The sequence below is a fragment of the Fundulus heteroclitus genome, chromosome 13 (assembly GCF_011125445.2).
Source record: "Fundulus heteroclitus isolate FHET01 chromosome 13, MU-UCD_Fhet_4.1, whole genome shotgun sequence".
NCBI classification, from domain to species: domain Eukaryota; kingdom Metazoa; phylum Chordata; class Actinopteri; order Cyprinodontiformes; family Fundulidae; genus Fundulus; species Fundulus heteroclitus.
Genome location: NC_046373.1, coordinates 24,646,619 through 24,664,222, shown reverse-complemented (window position 1 = coordinate 24,664,222; position 17,604 = coordinate 24,646,619). Strand labels below are relative to the sequence as shown.

Sequence of the window (17,604 nt, the reverse complement as noted above, 5' to 3'; positions counted from 1 at the left end):
GTTTGTTTGGTAGCCAAAATTTTTAACTCATATGACCCGTATATGCACAAAAATGTGATGCACAGTTCGTTTATTGTATATGTGTTCACCTATGTGTGTAATGCTAAAGACAGAGGACCCAAAAATTCAGCTGAACACATGGAGTGTTTCAAAAGTTTTATTGAAAGTAAATCTTGTGGTGGGAAACTAGACACTGCCAGGAGCACTATCTGGAACCACTATGAGGGAGAAACAAAGGTTAGTGGCTGCTGAGGATTCAATGAAAAATGAAAAGCTCAGAAGTAAAGCCACTAGGATCCAGGTGGAGTTATTGTAAGCCGAGGTCCTTTGAGCTCTGTTGGGACCCAAAAAGTGACAGACACGAGAGGGAGGACATCACACAAGGCTAAGTTTTAGACACAGCAGGCAGCTTTAATCCCAGCACTTGGGAAAATAATTGAGTTTTGAGAGGGTTCCATTAGACAATCAAGGGTCCTACACATAAAGGCACAATCAAACAGAAAAATCCAAGGGCTAGGCAAAAGGCGTGAGTCGTGGGGCATATACTTGGTCTTGGTCCAGAAATCAGAAGGCAGTAAGGTGTCAGACAAGGGCAAGGGCAAGGCAAGGCAAAGCGGGGGAGTCCAGAAGATGAAAGCATCATCATGAACAGGCAAGGCAGGAAGGACGCTGGCCATCACGTAGTGACTTTCAAATAATCTGGTGCCTGAAAAGCTTCAGTACAGTACAGCAGTGGAATCAAATGGAGCTGATTGCACGGCTGCAAGAGGATAGTCACAGGTGCAGCAGATCAATCTGATTGCAATTTTTAAATTATTGTATTGCGATTTTGAAATATATCCTCTTGAAGTAATTTGAATCCCAGTCATATCTGCCAGAGTGAAAAAAGGTGGTATAACCTGGTTGCAAAAGTGTAAACGTCAGAGTTCAAAATGTTTGACAGATTCTAATTGGTCTTATGGGCTGTGGACAGGCAATATCCTCACAACTGGAAAGATTTGAAGAACCTTTGCAAAGTAGATTGACAAATATAGTAATATCAAAATGTAGGATGCCAATGAACTCTAGCCAGAGATGCCATGTAAGATTCTATGGAACAGCTCAGGCAGGAGACTGTTGGGGGTGGGTGGGGGGGGGGAGACAAATGAACTAAAACACACAATAATCTACACAACCAAGGGTAAAACACTAAAGGGAGCTAAGAAAAATAAATAATGTACAAAAAAGCAAAACAAAAGAATAAACTAAGACACCAAACATGAAGGAATAAACCTGTATGTCAACATCTTTCTAGCAACAGAGAAATGAACCGAAGAACCTAATAGAAAATGAAATGTACCCAGAAGTGATCAAAAACAAACCAGTTTCACTGAAAAACGTGCAATAGTCATGCTGATCCACAGGGGCAAATGTAGTATTGTCACAATTTGGCTCCTTAATACATTTCAAGCCTATGTTTTATTTGGCCTATTCATTTACATTGGCTTGCAACCCAGTCACGCCTCACACAACAACACACATTTCTGTTGTCCTGTCAGCCACATCAAGCAAATACATCTTTTAAGAAAAATACTATACTCTGTGTCCGGCTATAATCTCGGGATCCCAGAGCTCCACGCCTTACAAAGGACTAATTCTTATCAGTTACTGATTAGTGATAAGCTCCTGCTCACACAACATTAGAACACGTGACACTGAAATCTTCAGCGAAACTAATAAATATTGGTATTATAAATAAACTATTGGGCAATGATGGCCATGTTCTCTTTTTCGCTGTGAGAAACTTAATAGTCACATGACCGTTCCAAGCCAATGTAAATAGCCAAATAAAATATAGGAATCACAATACTACGTTTCCCCCTGTGATCCAAAATGGTAATTACACAATTGTTCGTGAGACTGGGTTGTCAAAACACAAACACAAATGCAAACCAGAAGCCAAACACTTATGGATCATTAAAAAAGATTTAATGCTATATGCTTTGGTTGTCACTTTGGTTTTCATATCTGGCCGTTTTGGACTGGTGGTATTTTTATCACCACCATCCTTCCATATACGATTGACTCATTATTTTTTGATTATTGGCTCCCTCTTGTTCTTTTTTACTTGCTCTGATTTTACTGTTTTATGTCTTCTTATATTTATGTCCTCTTGCATGAGTCAGTATTCCTTTCTGACTGTCTACACGTGGGACCTATTACACTATGCACCAAGGCATAAACTGAATAAAAAAGTAGTTACATTTTTTCTTTGTACCTTTAGTTTTTCAGTTGCACTGTCACATTCAATAAGCAAAAGTTTCTAAATGAATTACTATTACAATTTTCAGAAAAAAAAGTTGCCAGACTAAAAAAGAGCAGACAGTGCCTCAGTGAGAAAAGCCTTCTCCAGGGGACGCAAATACATCATCACCATGCAAAAGTGGCATAACTCTGATGCCTTTTTCTTGATACTTTATAATTTTATAACTGTTTTCCTTAGACCTTTTAGTTGGGTGCCTTTTTTTATGAGACCTGAAGATGTCCTAAAATGTACACCATAAATAACTACTGTTTCAAATATGTTCTGGGCAACTGTCCTGAAATAGAGGGGATATCTGAGTTATACAATCTGAGCAAAGTGTACAGAGCACAACATATGATATACAGAGAAGAAGTTGAAAAAGTGCTTTGTTTACTATCAACATTATTTTGAAGAATAAAAACGTGTTGTGTTTGTGCCAATTTTGGTTTACTCCATTTCTGAAATGCATGTGTTAACTGGAATCACTTTAATTTTGGTGTTTGCTGCATTATGACTGAGTACAAACTCTTTATGTGATGTCATTCTCTCATTGTTTTTTTATATACTGACCATCTTAGAATTAAATAGTAATGCTCTATAAGTATGAAGGTAGATTTGTGTCTTCATTATTCAATTAAAAAAAGGTTGCTTCAATCAAAAAGTATAATTTCAATCAAAAACACCTTCACTTCAATAAAAAAAACGTTTCAATCAAAGAAAAAAAGTATTTGAATGCAAAAATATAGTTGAGACTCAAAAAAATACATTTAAACACTGCTTTTCTTTGATTGAAAATGTTTTCTTTAATAGTCAAGTCAAGTTCTTTTGTTTAAAGCAACATTCTGTTTTTATTGGACCATATAATGGGTAGGACATTTGTGTCTTTATCATTCAATCAAAAAAGAAGTTGCTTAAAAAAATCATTAAAAAAGTCACTTCAATGAAAAGATAAACATTTTCAATCATAGGAAATAGTTTTTGAATGCAAATAAAATATTTGAGACTCCAAAAATTGCATTTGAACAAATTTCTATTAATTGAAACAAATTTTGATGTGTTTTGTTTTTTTTTTTGATTGATTGTTTGATTGATTGAATCATTTTACCACAAACGTCCCACAGTGGGTGGGTGCTTCTCTATTGGTCAGACATGTTTGATTAAACATTTTTTTTTTTTGATTGAAACAACTTTTTTGGAATTCGATGATTAAGACACAAATGTCCTACCCATGTATGGCACAAACACAAAAAAGATTACTTTGATCAAAGAGAACATTTTCAATAAAAAAAGAGTGTTCAAATGCAATTTTTGGAGTCTCAAATATATCTATTGATGTTGTCAGTTTCACTTTCAATTGTAAGTAGGTCAGGTGAGTCAAATTCTAAGGCAATACATGGATCAGGATATGCGAGGTTTTGTATGTCCTTTCAGTGTATGCACTGTTCTCCCTCAGCGCAATGTATTTGTACTACACTCTAAAGACCTACACATTGGGTTGAATGGGTATTTCATATTTTGTTTAGGTGTGAGTGTGTGTAAATATGATTTTATGTGTATGAATAGGGAAAAATCCAACTTTTATTTGTGGAAAAACTAAAAAGTGTGTTATTTTTTTTTCTTCCACCACACAATTATCCACTGTTTATCTTGGTCTATCACATCATATCCCAATAAAAGACTTCTTTTTAAAGTTCAGAGGATATGAATACTTTTCAAGGTAATGCAAACACTGAAATATTATCTATATTCTTTAAAAGACGTGAGGCAATGGAAGACAAGATTATGTGGACATTATCATTCATGCACAAGGTTACACAATGTTCTTTAATGTAAATAAGAAAACATAATTCTAATTTACATAATTTAATCAATTTTAAATGTTGCAGATATTTGAGAGAAAAGCTTCCTAATGTCTTTTTGCTTGCTCCAGAGTTCTTGCTTTTCAATAGTTAGTGAAGTTTAAATGCTAAAATACATTTTCCTGTCATGTCAGTGAATGCTTTGGACTCCTATGAATCAGCCCTATAACAACAGTTAGGAAATTAGTTTACATGTATATACATACTGAACAACCATGAATCAGCAAATATCAGAATGTCAAACAGAAATATTGTGTTCTTCAGATGTTTTGCTCGCAAAATATTGTGTAGGTAGTGCTGTATACGGATGGTGTGTTCTGTACACTCTGTTGACCCAAGGGAGCCCTTTGTTTAGAAAAAAAGGTGCAGAACACAACAGAGATAGATGAGGACAGAGCGAGATAATGCAGTGAGACAGATGCAGTGTAAGCACAGAAGGAGGGGTAAGGCAAGGAAGGAACAATGAGAGAAATCAGTGGTTAGGGACTATAGCTGCAGCAATATACAGCTAACAAATACTGGGGGACTCTGTTAAACACCCACACATCTATTGCACAAAAAGAAGACCCGCTTTATTTCTACTTAGCATGTTTGCCTCTTTTTTGTCTATTGAGTCTTTAGGGTCACTCCAAGTTTGGAGTCTTCATGTCTATCACAGAGTGCAGCAAAAGTAAGCTTTCTATAAACAGACTTTTAAAGAATCTCTGGAGAGTACAGACCACTATGGATAGGTATATTGTGAAATGGCTATTTTTTTATACCCATCTAATTTTCTACTTCTTTATGTTTAGGGTTATATTTAACTGGTAAAGGTACTGAACACAGTAGAAAGTTAAAAACAATTAAATTAAACAATTTGACAATTGATAAAATAAGATAGATGTAAGAAATTGTGTCTGGAATGAATAGTTTTGGACTATAAACTGTAACAAAAATCTCATGATTAATGATAATAAACAAATTGTCCAAAACCTTTGAAAAAATTGTAAAACTAAATAAATTTTAGAAGGAAAAAACATTATTATTGCTTTACTGATATTCTCATAAGTGAGTAATCACAAATCAAGAATATATTATTTGTGGTTGAAGAACATGGTAATACATACAAAACTGTAGAAAAAAACCTGTACAAATCCTAAATTGTCGAGATTCTTAAAATAAGAGTGGACAGTTTTTCCAGAAAAGTAAGTAAGACATGCCCAAATCCCTTTTTGAATAACTGCGCATTGGCAAGACCATCTTACCTGCTCTTCCGCTCCTTGGGGGGAATCGTGTAAGAAATACTCCCAAATAGAATCTGGTCTTATTTCTTTCTTATGAGGCCTTTCGCTTTTTCTCATACTTGTAAGACAGTTTGCTTCTTGTGACTCTCAGCTATTCCTGAGTGTACGGTGAGGGCAGCAGAGGTATAATGAATGGCTGAAACCTCACTGTATACATAAGCACTAGAAATGTGCATGAGCAGCCACCAAGTGGAAACTAATAAGGAGCATGCACACACATTAGTGTTATGTCAGTGCGTCACAATGACTGGCATATGTCACTCTACTTTTAACCAAGTACTCACTTAATTGAATGGCTTGAATTTTTACAACACAATATACAATTATCCCTTTCCAAACTGTATTTTGAAACTGCATTTGTTGTTTTAAAGTAAATAAAGTATGAACTGTTGGCGGGCTGCACAGTGGAGCAGTGGGTAGTGCTGTTGCCTTGCAGCAATAAGGTCCTGGGATCAAGTGAGCTCTGCACTGGGTCTTTCTGCATGGAGTTTGCATGTCCTTCCTCCCACAGTCCAAAAACATGACTGTTAGGTTAATTAACTTTTGTAAGTTGTCCTTAGGTGTGAGTGTGTGCGAATGGTTGTTTGTCTCTGTGTTGCCCTCTGACAGACTGGTGACCTGTCCAGGGTGTACACTGCCTCTTGCCCATTGACAGCTGAAGATGGACACCAGTCTTCCGGTTGAGTTTGGACTTAGCCTTTTGTTTACTATTAGTTTTCAGTTTTTCCTCGTTTAGGTTTCAGTTATGATTTGACTTTATTTTCTGTTAGTTTTCAGCTCCTCCTTCCCCTCACTTAGCTTTCCCTTCACTCCCTCTGCAGTCAGTCACACCTGTTAGTCACTAGTCAGTCATATTTATTTCACCTGCCAGCCTCCCTACTTAAGCCTCCCTCTGCTGTCACTCCTCTGCCGGTTCATCTTCATGCAAGACCTACTCCTTGCCTGTCTACCTGAATGTTCCTTGCTTGCTACTGGAACCCTGCCACCTCTGCTTCTCTCGTACCTCAGCTTGCCTTTGATTACTCCAGTCTCATCGGTGCAACTAACCTGTTAAGACTCGAATCTGCAAGTATTCACCAACCAAGCTCTTTTTATTCCTGTTGTGACTCTGTCCAGCAAGGTTCGCTCACTACCGTGCTGTGGATTATACTGCTGTGCTCTGGTTCCCTCTCTGCCGTGCTGTGGATCCTGCTGCCTCACTGGTCTCCAAGAACTCTGGTCCGGGCCGTCAGCTCCTGCTGTCATCTACTCCTCTGTTCCAGTTCTGTCCTACCTCTCTGGTTCATCATCCACCACTCCCTCCACCTTTCAATAAAACTCTCAAATTTAGCTCCGTGTGTGTGGTTCTGAGTTCATTGAAGACAAATCGTGACAAGATCCATGAATAGTCATTTCTGAATCGTTGTCTATAACTGACCGGGAATCAAATAAAACAGTTTGGGATTTGTGAAACTACAATAGTCAAAAAGAAATCTTGGGCTTATTTGACACCTGCCTTGTGAGCTATACATGCCTTGGAGAGGCATGTATAGCTAAAGTCCTTACACTGGCTCCCTGTATCTCAGAGAATAGACTTTAAAATACTTCTGTTAGTCTATAAATCCTTAAATGGCTTAGCACCTAAATACATCACAGACTTGTTATCAGTGTATCAACCCTCCAGACCACTAAGGTCTTCTGGCTCCAGTCTACTCCACATACCTAGAACCAGAACTAAACATGGAGAAGCAGCATTTAGTTCCTATGCTCCGTTTCTCTGGAACAAACTTCCAGAAAACTGTAAAAGTGCGGAAAGCCTGAGTTCTTTTAAATCAAGATTAAAAACACATCTGTTTAAAATTGCCTTTGACTGTTCTAGTTAAACAGTTTTACTGTTTTTAATGTTCTTTTTTGTTACTACATTCTATCCCTACTTGCTTTTATTCTATTTTCTATCTACATTTTATTATTTTGGTATATCTTAATCATGTAAAGCACTTTGTATTGTCTTGTACTGAATTGTGCTATATAAATAAATTTGCCTTGCCTTGCCTTGCCTTGCCTTGCCTTGGAGAAAGGGTATACAGCCTGTTCAAAACTGAAAATGAATTATTCTATAGTAGAGAGGAAAACTCCCCTTTAAAAGGGAGGAAAACCTCCAGCAGAACCACGTTCAGTGTGAACGGTCATCTGCCACGACTGACTGAGGGTTAAAGAAGACAGACCAGAGAGAGAAAAAGCACAGAAGCACACATAGATCCAGGAATCCTTTCTACGTTATATGGTAATAGTATATCATCTGCATCCCCTGGATGATGTCACAGTTAACAGAACACCAGAGTAGGTGTATCTACTATGAAGAAAAAAAAAATGATAGAGACCAAAAAGTTAAAAGCTTAAATAACAAGCAATGCAAATTGTAGGAGAACTCAGCAGAGTGAGAGCAATAGACCCTGATGTCCTGCAGCAGCCTAAGCCTATAGCAGCATAACTACAGAGATAGCTCAGTGTAACCAACTGCCAGTTTTGGTCCGTGAGGCTATTAGTCTACTTTTAAGACTAATGTTAAACGTTCCTTTTTGACAAAGCTTATAGTTAGAGTGGCTCATGTTACCCTGAGCTACCTCTATAGGTATGCTGCCATAGGCTTAGGCTACTGGAGGACATCAAGGTCTATTTTAGACAAAATTTGCATGGCTTGTCGTCATTTCAGCCTTTAACTTTTTGTTCTCTGTCTTTTTTCTTTTTCTTCATAGGAGGTACATCTGATCTGGCATTCTGTTAGCTGTGACATCATCCAGGGAAGACAGATTACCTGCTATTACCATCTAATGTAGAACAGATTACTGGATCAATGTGTGCTTCTGTGCTTTTTGTCTGTCTTGTTCTGTCTCTGCTCTGTCTTCTCTAACCCCCAGTCGGTCGAGGCAGATGACCGTTCATACTGAGCCCGGTTCTGGTTCTGCTGGAGGTTTTCCTTCCCACTAAAGGGGAGTTCTTCTTTCCACTGTTGCTTCATGCTTGCTCAGTATGTATCTGTATAATCTGACCCAACCTGTATGATCTGATTGAGTTTGATTTTGCAAAGTGCCTTGAGATGACATGTTTCATGAATTGGCACTATATAAATACAATTTAATTCAATTGAATTGAAATAACCTAAGCCACTTTAACTACAAGCTTTGTCAAGAAGGAAAGTTTTAAGTCCAGTCTTAAAAGTAGACAGGGGGTCTGCTTTATGGTCTAAAACAGGGAGTTGGTTCCACAGAAGAGGAGCCTGATAGCTACAAGATCTGCATCATATTCTTCACTTTTCAAATTTCAATCGGGTTTCTAGTCTGAGAGCCAAACCTGCACTAAATGAATGAAATGAGGCTCAAAAAAGATTGCGATCGCCAAAGGTCAGAAAAGTATGACATTATGAAATTAAATAACTGTAGAATCAGTGGTTTAAGATAATTGTCTTTTTGTGTAGTCTTACTATTACTGCCAATCATTCTATAACTGGATAATTAGCTAAATTCCAAATATATGGTACTGGTATGCCTGTGCAAATTCTCAATGTTTCTTGTTGACATTGCACACCTTTTTTCATGTGTGTGTTTTAGCCAAAAGAAGTTGCTACTCTGCCATTGTTTTCAAAGACTCGATACCCAAGGACATCTTTTTTTTTTGGTTGATTTCCGTCAGTCACTTTTGGTATTCAGCCCAGGGTCCTATATTGAAAAAAATATTTATTTAGCAAGTATGTTCTGTAAAAAAAGAAAGTGCTTCACAACATGAAATCATGAAAAAACTATATTTAATGGATATCGAACCTTAAAAACCAACATAGACTGATATTTAAAATATGAAGGAAAACCATGTATAAGAAATAATGCCTTACCATATAATGTAGAAAACATTCCTGGATCAATGTGTGCTTCTGTGCTTTTTTGTCTCTCTTTTTGTGTCTCTGCTCTGTCTTCTCTAACCCCCAGTCGGTCGTGGCAGATGACCGTTCATACTGAGCCCGGTTCTGGCTGTTAAAGGTGAGTTTTCCTTTCCGCTGTCGCTTCATGCTTGCTCAGTGTGAGGGATTGCTGCAAGGCTATGGACAATGCAAACAACTGTCCCTGTGGTTCTACGCTCTTTCAGGACCAGTGAAAGCTGCTTGTCAAGACTTGATGCAATCTGCTGGGTTTCCTTAGAGAGGAAACTTTTTGACCGACCTGCTTAATCTGATTAAATTTGACTTTGGAAAGTGCCTTGAGATGTATCATGAATTGGCGCTATATAAATAAAATTTTACTGAATTTAGGGCTGCACAGTGATGCAGTGGGTAGCGCTCTTGCCTTGCAGCAAGAAGGTTCTGAGTTTGAGTCCAACCCTGGGTCTTTCTGCATGGAGTTTGTATGTTCTCCCTGTGCATGCATGGGTTCTCTCCGGGTACTCCGGCTTCCTCCCACAGTCCAAAAACATGACTGTTAGGGTAATTGGTCTCTCTAAATTGTCCTTAGGTGTGAGTGTGTGTGTGAATGGTTGTTTGTCTCTGTGTTGCCCTGCAACAGACTGGTGACCTGTCCAGGGTGTACCCCGCCTCTCGCCCATTGAATCCTGGAGATAGGCACCAGCACCCCTCATGACCCCATGAGGGATAAGCGAGTCAGAAAATGGATGGATGGACTGAATTTAATTGAAATGCCTTCAGCTGCTTTTTAAAGACATCAGAAAATGTAAAACCACCTCATGTTCAGGTTGGTGCTTTTCTCCAACAGTCATTGGGCGAGAGGCAGGGTACACTCTTAACAGGTTGACAGTTGATTACAGGGCAACACAGAGACACACAGGATAAACAACCATGCATGGGCACACTCACACCTAAGGGAAATTTAGAGTAATCCACTGACCTATCAATCATGTTTTTGGACTGTGGGAGGAAGGCAGAGTACCGCATGAATATTATAGAAAAGGCAAAAAGACCCAGGTCGGAATTCAAACCCAGGACCTGCTTGCTCCTAAGTCACAGTGCCGCCAACTATGTCGCTGTGCTTCTTGTTCCTCAAACTTCAAAAACAGTTTGTAATAATGTAATATTCAAAACTTACATGTCAAGTTGTAAGCAAAAAAAATCCCAATGAAAACAAACAAAGGCTTGAAAACAACAGTCTTAGTGTAATTCATCTATATAATGTGTTTTACTTAATATAGGGCAACACTACATGATTTTCAGCTCAATTTTACCTCAGATTCCTAGTTGGGGAATCTGCAATCGCTGCATTCTTTCGGTAGGTTGAATTGGCACAAAAATCTCTACGTGTGAGATAAGGTGAAGATTGTAGTCTGCAAGTATGTGAGGGTAACTGTCCTGATCCAACCTCAGTTGCAGTCACCCAAAAATTTTAGAAATTTTTTGAGGCAGATCTGGACACGGTCAGGTAATCACTGGACCAACTGTAAACCCATGTTGTCATAACCCAATGAAAAAGAGAAGGAAACGGGAACAGATGTGAGCCAACTTTTTTTTATATATATGTTGTAACCATCCAACTTTAAGAACCACAGCAGTGAGCATAACACAAATTATCTCCTAACTAATTAGAATCAGGTTGTGAATAAAAAACAAGCAAAAAGAAAAGAACAACAGCGATATACTTAGATACTTGGACACAACATGGTAATTAATGAAAGGCCTTAATAAAATAAACCAAACAAATATTGGATGTAAAATGTTCCTAATACTTCAATGTTGCGGAAGTTTTCACCTTACCGGTTGTTGACCCTTTTCATGTACGTTGGAGGTTGTTGAAATTGTACCAGAAACTTTTGGATCTCTGAACATTTTAATTTAAAAAGACCCGTAAAAAAGACCATTAGCCCCAGAATGCCCCCTGGGTGCAGCACAGTGGCTGTCTAAGGGATCGGTTAAATGCAGAGGACATATTTCATTGGAATGTATATTGTAATGACAATAAATATGATTATCATTTATTTATTAATTATGATGGCACTTAAATTGAGAAATGTATATTTCTGAATGAAATATCTTTCACATATATTAGTTACTATAAATCCATAATGTTTATTGCGCAATCCAGTCCAAACATTGTTTGTTCAAATAGAAATAACAATATTTTAGATTACAGCAAACATTTGCCATCATTCCAAACCCAACAAACTCCCAGCCTAAAATATACGTTTAAAGCACTCAACATAAGTATAAAAAGATTCCAGTCAACACTGTCCAAACCACATTCACTTGTACATTAAACTTCACATATTTTAAATAGCGTCACTTTCATTCTATGGGGGACTTTAACAGACAAAAAAAAACATTTCAATTAATGAATGAAAATATCTCTATTGCCCCTAGTGTTATGTTGGCTCCTTTGAACTGTCAACCCCCCCTCGAGAGTTTCCCCAAGGATTTGATGCACCCAGAGGGCTTTAGTTGGTCTTAACAAAACTTGTAATGTGTGGTCCAGTATCAGGCATAATTATTTACAGTGCTGGGCACATGCATGTGCAAATTCTCATTGCAACAGCAAACAGGCTTGAGTCGGAGGCAATCGGACTTTCGCTCAGTTTTCTGAATACGTTTCAAAATGAATCAAAATGCAGATATTGATCTGGGTGTCTAGGCTTCTGGTAAACCTCAGTGATGGTTGGGTCATTGATTTGCATCTAACGAGGAATGCACCTAGACCTCCTTGTGCTTAAAAACAGCAGCTCTCCAACTACAGGTTGCTCAAGGTCAAGACACCAGAATTGACAAAGACAATTGAGCGACAGTCCGGTTGCCTCTGATTTAAGCTGGTTTGCTGTCCACTGTTGGGCACATTACTTTAAAAGAGTAACTAGCTACCAAAAAGTAACTGAGTTAGTAACTCAGTTACTGCACTGTCAAAGTAATTAGGTAATAAGTGAAATAACTAAGATGTTACTTTTTAGATTTGAAACTTCAATGAATTTGGAGTTTCCTGTAATTGGAACTGTAAATACTACTGAGTGCAAATAACAAATATACAATGCAGAATAATTAATTAAATTTACTAAAAATCTAAAAACATTGTACACCAATCTACACGATTTTAGTGTGTGTGTTGGGACACGTGGGTCAAGAGACAACCAATTGCAAAATATTTATGTAGATATGATTATTATTAATATTATGTCCAACATTTACAATAAAAGAACAATAAAACAAACTAGATGTTTTGGAACTTGAAAATTATTGTACTATAATCACTAGTAACTCTCCATTCACTTATTTATCTAGCCATCCTGCACATACACATTTTTCTTTTGACTTGCGTGAACGTAAAACAGTGCCTAAACATCCAGTTTCCAAATGCTGCCTTTGAATTTGGCTCTGCTTCATCACCATGTGTCTCAAGCTGTTGGCTTACTGCTCTGTCTGTCTGGTCAAAGCATGATGAATACCCTCCCAACGTATGCCTCCTCGGCCAATCAGTGTCACATAGGTCTCTAGTGTACCCTGTCTCCCCACCCTCCACTTTCCCCCTGCAATAGAAAAAAAAAACCTCTCCCATAGCAGAGAGCATGCTGTCATGAACAGTCACTTTAATTGTTTGATCCGTAGTAACGTACTGCGTTATATTGTAAGTAACGTAACGCCAATACTGGAACAAGAAATGCAATTAGTTTGATTACACCATTGCTGAAAAACTAATGTTATTTTCTCGCTGCATTACTCCTAATCTGGTTCGTTAAGAGTGTGATTTCTGTCTTTTAGTTGTGACACAAAAACCCATGTGTGGGTCTCAACACCTGATCTTGTTACAATCTTTGACTGTTAAAGTTGTGCAGTGTGTCACCAGTTTTCGTTAACTGAGTTACTGAAATGAATGTACTGTTCAATAGCATTCTAATGTATTTATAATGACTGTATAAGGAACACATATGGCTCTGAACAGAGCATTGGGGTTCACCTCAATTTAAATCTGCAGAATCTAAAAGCCTTTAAACCATGGATCACTAATATGGTGCCCGTGAGCACAAGGTAGCCTCTGAAGACCACGACTGGCGTCCATGAGCTTTTTCTAAAAATAGCACAACCCACCAGTGAGCTGCACATTCCATTGACTTCTTTTTTAATCATCCGTGCATTTTGTCAGATTTAAAAATGACCTACAAATGATGTAAAAAAAAGCAGTAACGATGTTTATTTTACAAAATGTCAAGATTAACTCTGACTCAGTTCAAGGGTCAGTACTGCTAGTCCTTCTATGAAACAGCACCAATGGAGTAGCTCTTGGTTTCAAAAAGGTTGGTGACCCCTGTCTAAATAGTGTAATTTTAGACTTTTACCTTTTGCTGGATTGTTTTGTATCTGAGTCAACTTAACCAACTGTCACATTTGTAATGCAGCTTCTTCTTCTTTTCTTGTCTTTGTATTTCATTCACTTTTCAACTGCTTTGAACATACTTTGCATTAAGGTGTTACTCATACTTATCTCCCCATTCATACTTTACAACATTAACAACAAACAGGCTTAAATCGGAGGCAACCGGACCTTCGCTCAGCTCTTTCTGAAACGTTTTGACACCTATCCAAGAGTCTTTGTCAGTTCTGGTGAGCTTTACAACATGAAGCGCTTAACTGTGTGGAGCTAAAGGGAATTACATAGCATTATTTGCCATTTTTTAATCACTGAATATAATCTGATGGTCAAATGCAGCTTCAAACCGTATTCCACCTGTTGTTAATGTAGCGTCGACGAAGAAAGAGAAATCATGGGAGATGTGAGGGGAACTGAATGCGGTGGGGGGCTGGGGTGGGGGGTGAGGAACGACATTCAGCAGCAGAGAGAGGAGAGGAGAGGGAGTGAGCTAAGCGCAGTCCGGCTTCTCTGCTCTGCGCTGTGGAGCACTAGTCAGTCCGACAGTGAAGGACACAGAAAGAGGAGAGACTGAGCAGCAGTGCAGCGCGGACGTAATTAACTGCTTTAAAATGGCAAAAGAGCAGGAGAAGACCATCTTCCTCTCATCTGTTTGATAGAGTAGTTGGATAAAGCTGACAAGGAGGTACAACAGGAATAGCGAGGAAGAGGGGGAGGAGGTGCCGGAGGTCCGTGCATGCTTATTTCTCCTCTCGCACCATCCGCCTTAGGAGCGTTGCAGCTGATGGTGTCACTGCGACAGCGCTCAGTGAGGGAGCTGTGTTAGTGTGCCGGTGTGCCTGTTTAAATATCAACAGCTGAGAGTTCCTCTATCAGGTGGATGTGGAGTAAACCTGGGATCTGGAAGAGTTTGTTCCAGGTGTCAGTTGCACCTTCTTCATTTTCCCTCCTTTTTCCTTTTTTCCCAACCCTCTGATGCATTCGTCTGCACGAGAAGCTTTGCCTGTTTGATCAGGAACTGCTGCCGCGCTTTGCTTTCCCCTTTCCTACCTCGCTTCTCTCCAGCCTTCTGTCGGCTTTTTAGTAACTGTTCTGGGACTACGATTGGCGGTCAGGTTTGGTGGCTCCCCCAAAGACAGGAAAAGCAGATGGGTGAGTGTGTAAATGTGTGTTAATTGGAGGGGTGGCGGGGGTGTGTGTGTGTGTGGGGTGGGGGATAGTATAGGGATTTGCTCTTTTACTGCTGTCTTCTGCTGCTTTTACTATTTTTTTAGGTGACATTCTATTCTTTTTCCCACCTTATTTTCATCACCTTTCTCTGGGATTGGGGTCATAATTTGCTCATCCATCACCCCACCACATCGCTTCTCCCCCCAAGCAATGTCCAACCTTCATTTTCAGACAAAGTCCATCAGATGTAGTGCCCCTCATTACCATTCCGTCATCTTTCTTGGTTTGTGTCTTTCACTCCTTTGCAATTTCCTCATCTTCTTCTTTCTCCATTCCCACGACCATCACTCGCCTGCACTATCGGGTTAAACGCACACATACAGATTTCCTTGCTTGTTTATGCACCGTAACCACAAAGTCTTCTGTACGCTGATGCCTGAAGCTGAGAGGCAAAGGGCTTGACATAAAATCGACAGTAAAGGGTTGATCCTAGGTAATCCTTGCATTCATCTCTCCATCCATCATTGTCCATCCCTCTTACCTTCTCCAACACACATGCAGAGACACCTCCATAACTTTGGACAATGCTGTCTGACTCATCATCCCCTTCAACTTTTAACCCGGAAATTCTGTGATAGAGTTTGGATATATTAATGTGTGTTGCCAATCAGAACTAATAAAACTTCTGACATATAAAGGAAATGGCAGATTTTGTAACAAACCGTGGTTCTATTGAAGGATTTTGTTTCCTGGCATCCAGAAAAATGTTAATTAACATGTACCACTCAATATTGTGATAGACCTGCTACATCGCTACTAAAACAGAACTTCCTGGCAAAGTCTATCTTTCAGTGCTACAATGTAAAAAAAAAAAAAAAAAAAAAAAAAGCAAGGAAAGAAAAATCATTGATTTGGAATCAAATGACTGCAGCCTGATCCAGAGTTTGTAGAGTGTGCTGGATCCACAGGGTTCCCACCTCATAACACAATAAATCTTGTAACAGACAAAATGAGGGGCTAATGTCATTGATCCCAAAAGTCACATTTAAAACAAAAGTATATATAAAACATGCATTTTAATATTAAAGTCAAAATATGTATGCATGTCATGAAAGAACACAGTATTCACACAGGAGCAAGTTAGCTTCATGAAGATAGCTGGAAATTAACTGTCATTCTGATCACCCCCTGCTCAGACGCAGATACCAGGGTGGAAGTTGACTCATTCACAGGATAAATTATTTAACGCATGAACAGAGCTCATATGTTTAAAACATCCCATGTGGTCCAATTTGCTGCCAAACTATTTATTGTTTGGATGAGCAGGAAACAGATGCAGTGACTGCTAATGATTCTGTAGTCAGGCAAAACTGCTTTCATCCTTTCTGATCGGTGAACTGTTGAGTCAACGTGAACAACCTGTATGTGTCAGCTTCTGCAGCTAAGTTTAACAGTCAAGCAAGCTTTAATTACCATTTCAATTGGTTACAGTAAAATGGTGTGACATAAACCAGAGGTCTTGTGCTTATATTTTGGTTGCTATGCAAATTAAGCTGCCAAAAAAAAACAACAATGAAATTTATTCGAATCCATCAAACAACTTGACGTTGATCCATCCTAAATATAACCATTATTGCTAGATATTATAAAAGGTTTAGAAAACATCAGGAAAATTGGAAAACTTATAATGTCTTTTCAATTTAACTCCCCTATAAATCCTTGCTAAATAAAGAAAAGGAAGTGTATAAATGTTCTTGTATAACCCTTTTTATTTACTTAACCAGTTTTTACTGTTTTTAAACTCATTTTGTATTATGTGGCACTATTTCCAAATGTCATTTCAGGAGTAAGCAATGTCTCTGCTTTGGCTCTACTTACAAACCATCTCCATAATTTAAATAAGATTGCAACAAAGTTGGTCAAATTGCACACAAATCTATTTTTACTGAAATGTTAAAATTTTCTGGTTTCAACTTAGGGTTCTCTTTTGGTTTTGGGGGTACAATGAACAAAACACCAGCTTTCAGCACCGTCTTCCTGTTGAAATCCTAAACTTTTGTTTTTTACTTTGGAATCCCGATTTCTCTTATTTTTGAATTCGAAGGCAAAGGGAATGCAAAAAGGATCCTAGTTTTAGACTCATAGAGAAGGACCGGTGCCCCACCATTTTGATGGAGTTTTGAACAGAAACACTTTTCATAGAAATAACACAATAACAACTTATGTGGATGTCTCCTTTTAGAGGTTTTATGGTCTGATTGACTGGGAGTCTGGAAATTCCAGAACTATACAGTATATAAATCTCATAGATGTTAAAAATATGTTGTAGTTTAATTGCGCGTCTACCTTGCATTTCATTAAAGCCCAAAAATATGCAACTTTGATTCAAGGCCTTCATTGCCATTGCAAAGGTGTACAACAAAACCAAGTAACTGCCTTTCTTGACCTCTGATTATTGCAGCATAGGTATGTAATCCAAATCAGACAACACATTTTTTGTACATGTTAAAACATTCTTGAGTGTTGAAACTCATTTTTCTTTATACTTTTTATGTCACTATTATGCATTTACATAGCTGCTTCTAAAATGCTGCAGAAATGACCTGGTAACACTCTTCAACCTAATGCTACACTGGGCAGACATCCCATCTGCTGAACAGAGGAAGCTTTACCCACCTCAGCATGCC

At 38.4% G+C, this 17,604-nt stretch overlaps 1 protein-coding gene across 1 annotated transcript in view; it reads left to right on the top strand.

The window, feature by feature from the left end:
• Positions 1–14,226: 14,226 nt before the first annotated feature.
• Positions 14,227–17,604, top strand: part of LOC105916497 (glutamate receptor ionotropic, kainate 5) — a 303,177-nt gene continuing 299,799 nt past the window's right edge. The window contains exon 1 of the mRNA XM_036145472.1: positions 14,227–14,899. The gene's annotated coding sequence lies outside the window, so the exon portion shown is untranslated. The remainder of the gene's footprint in view (positions 14,900–17,604) is intronic.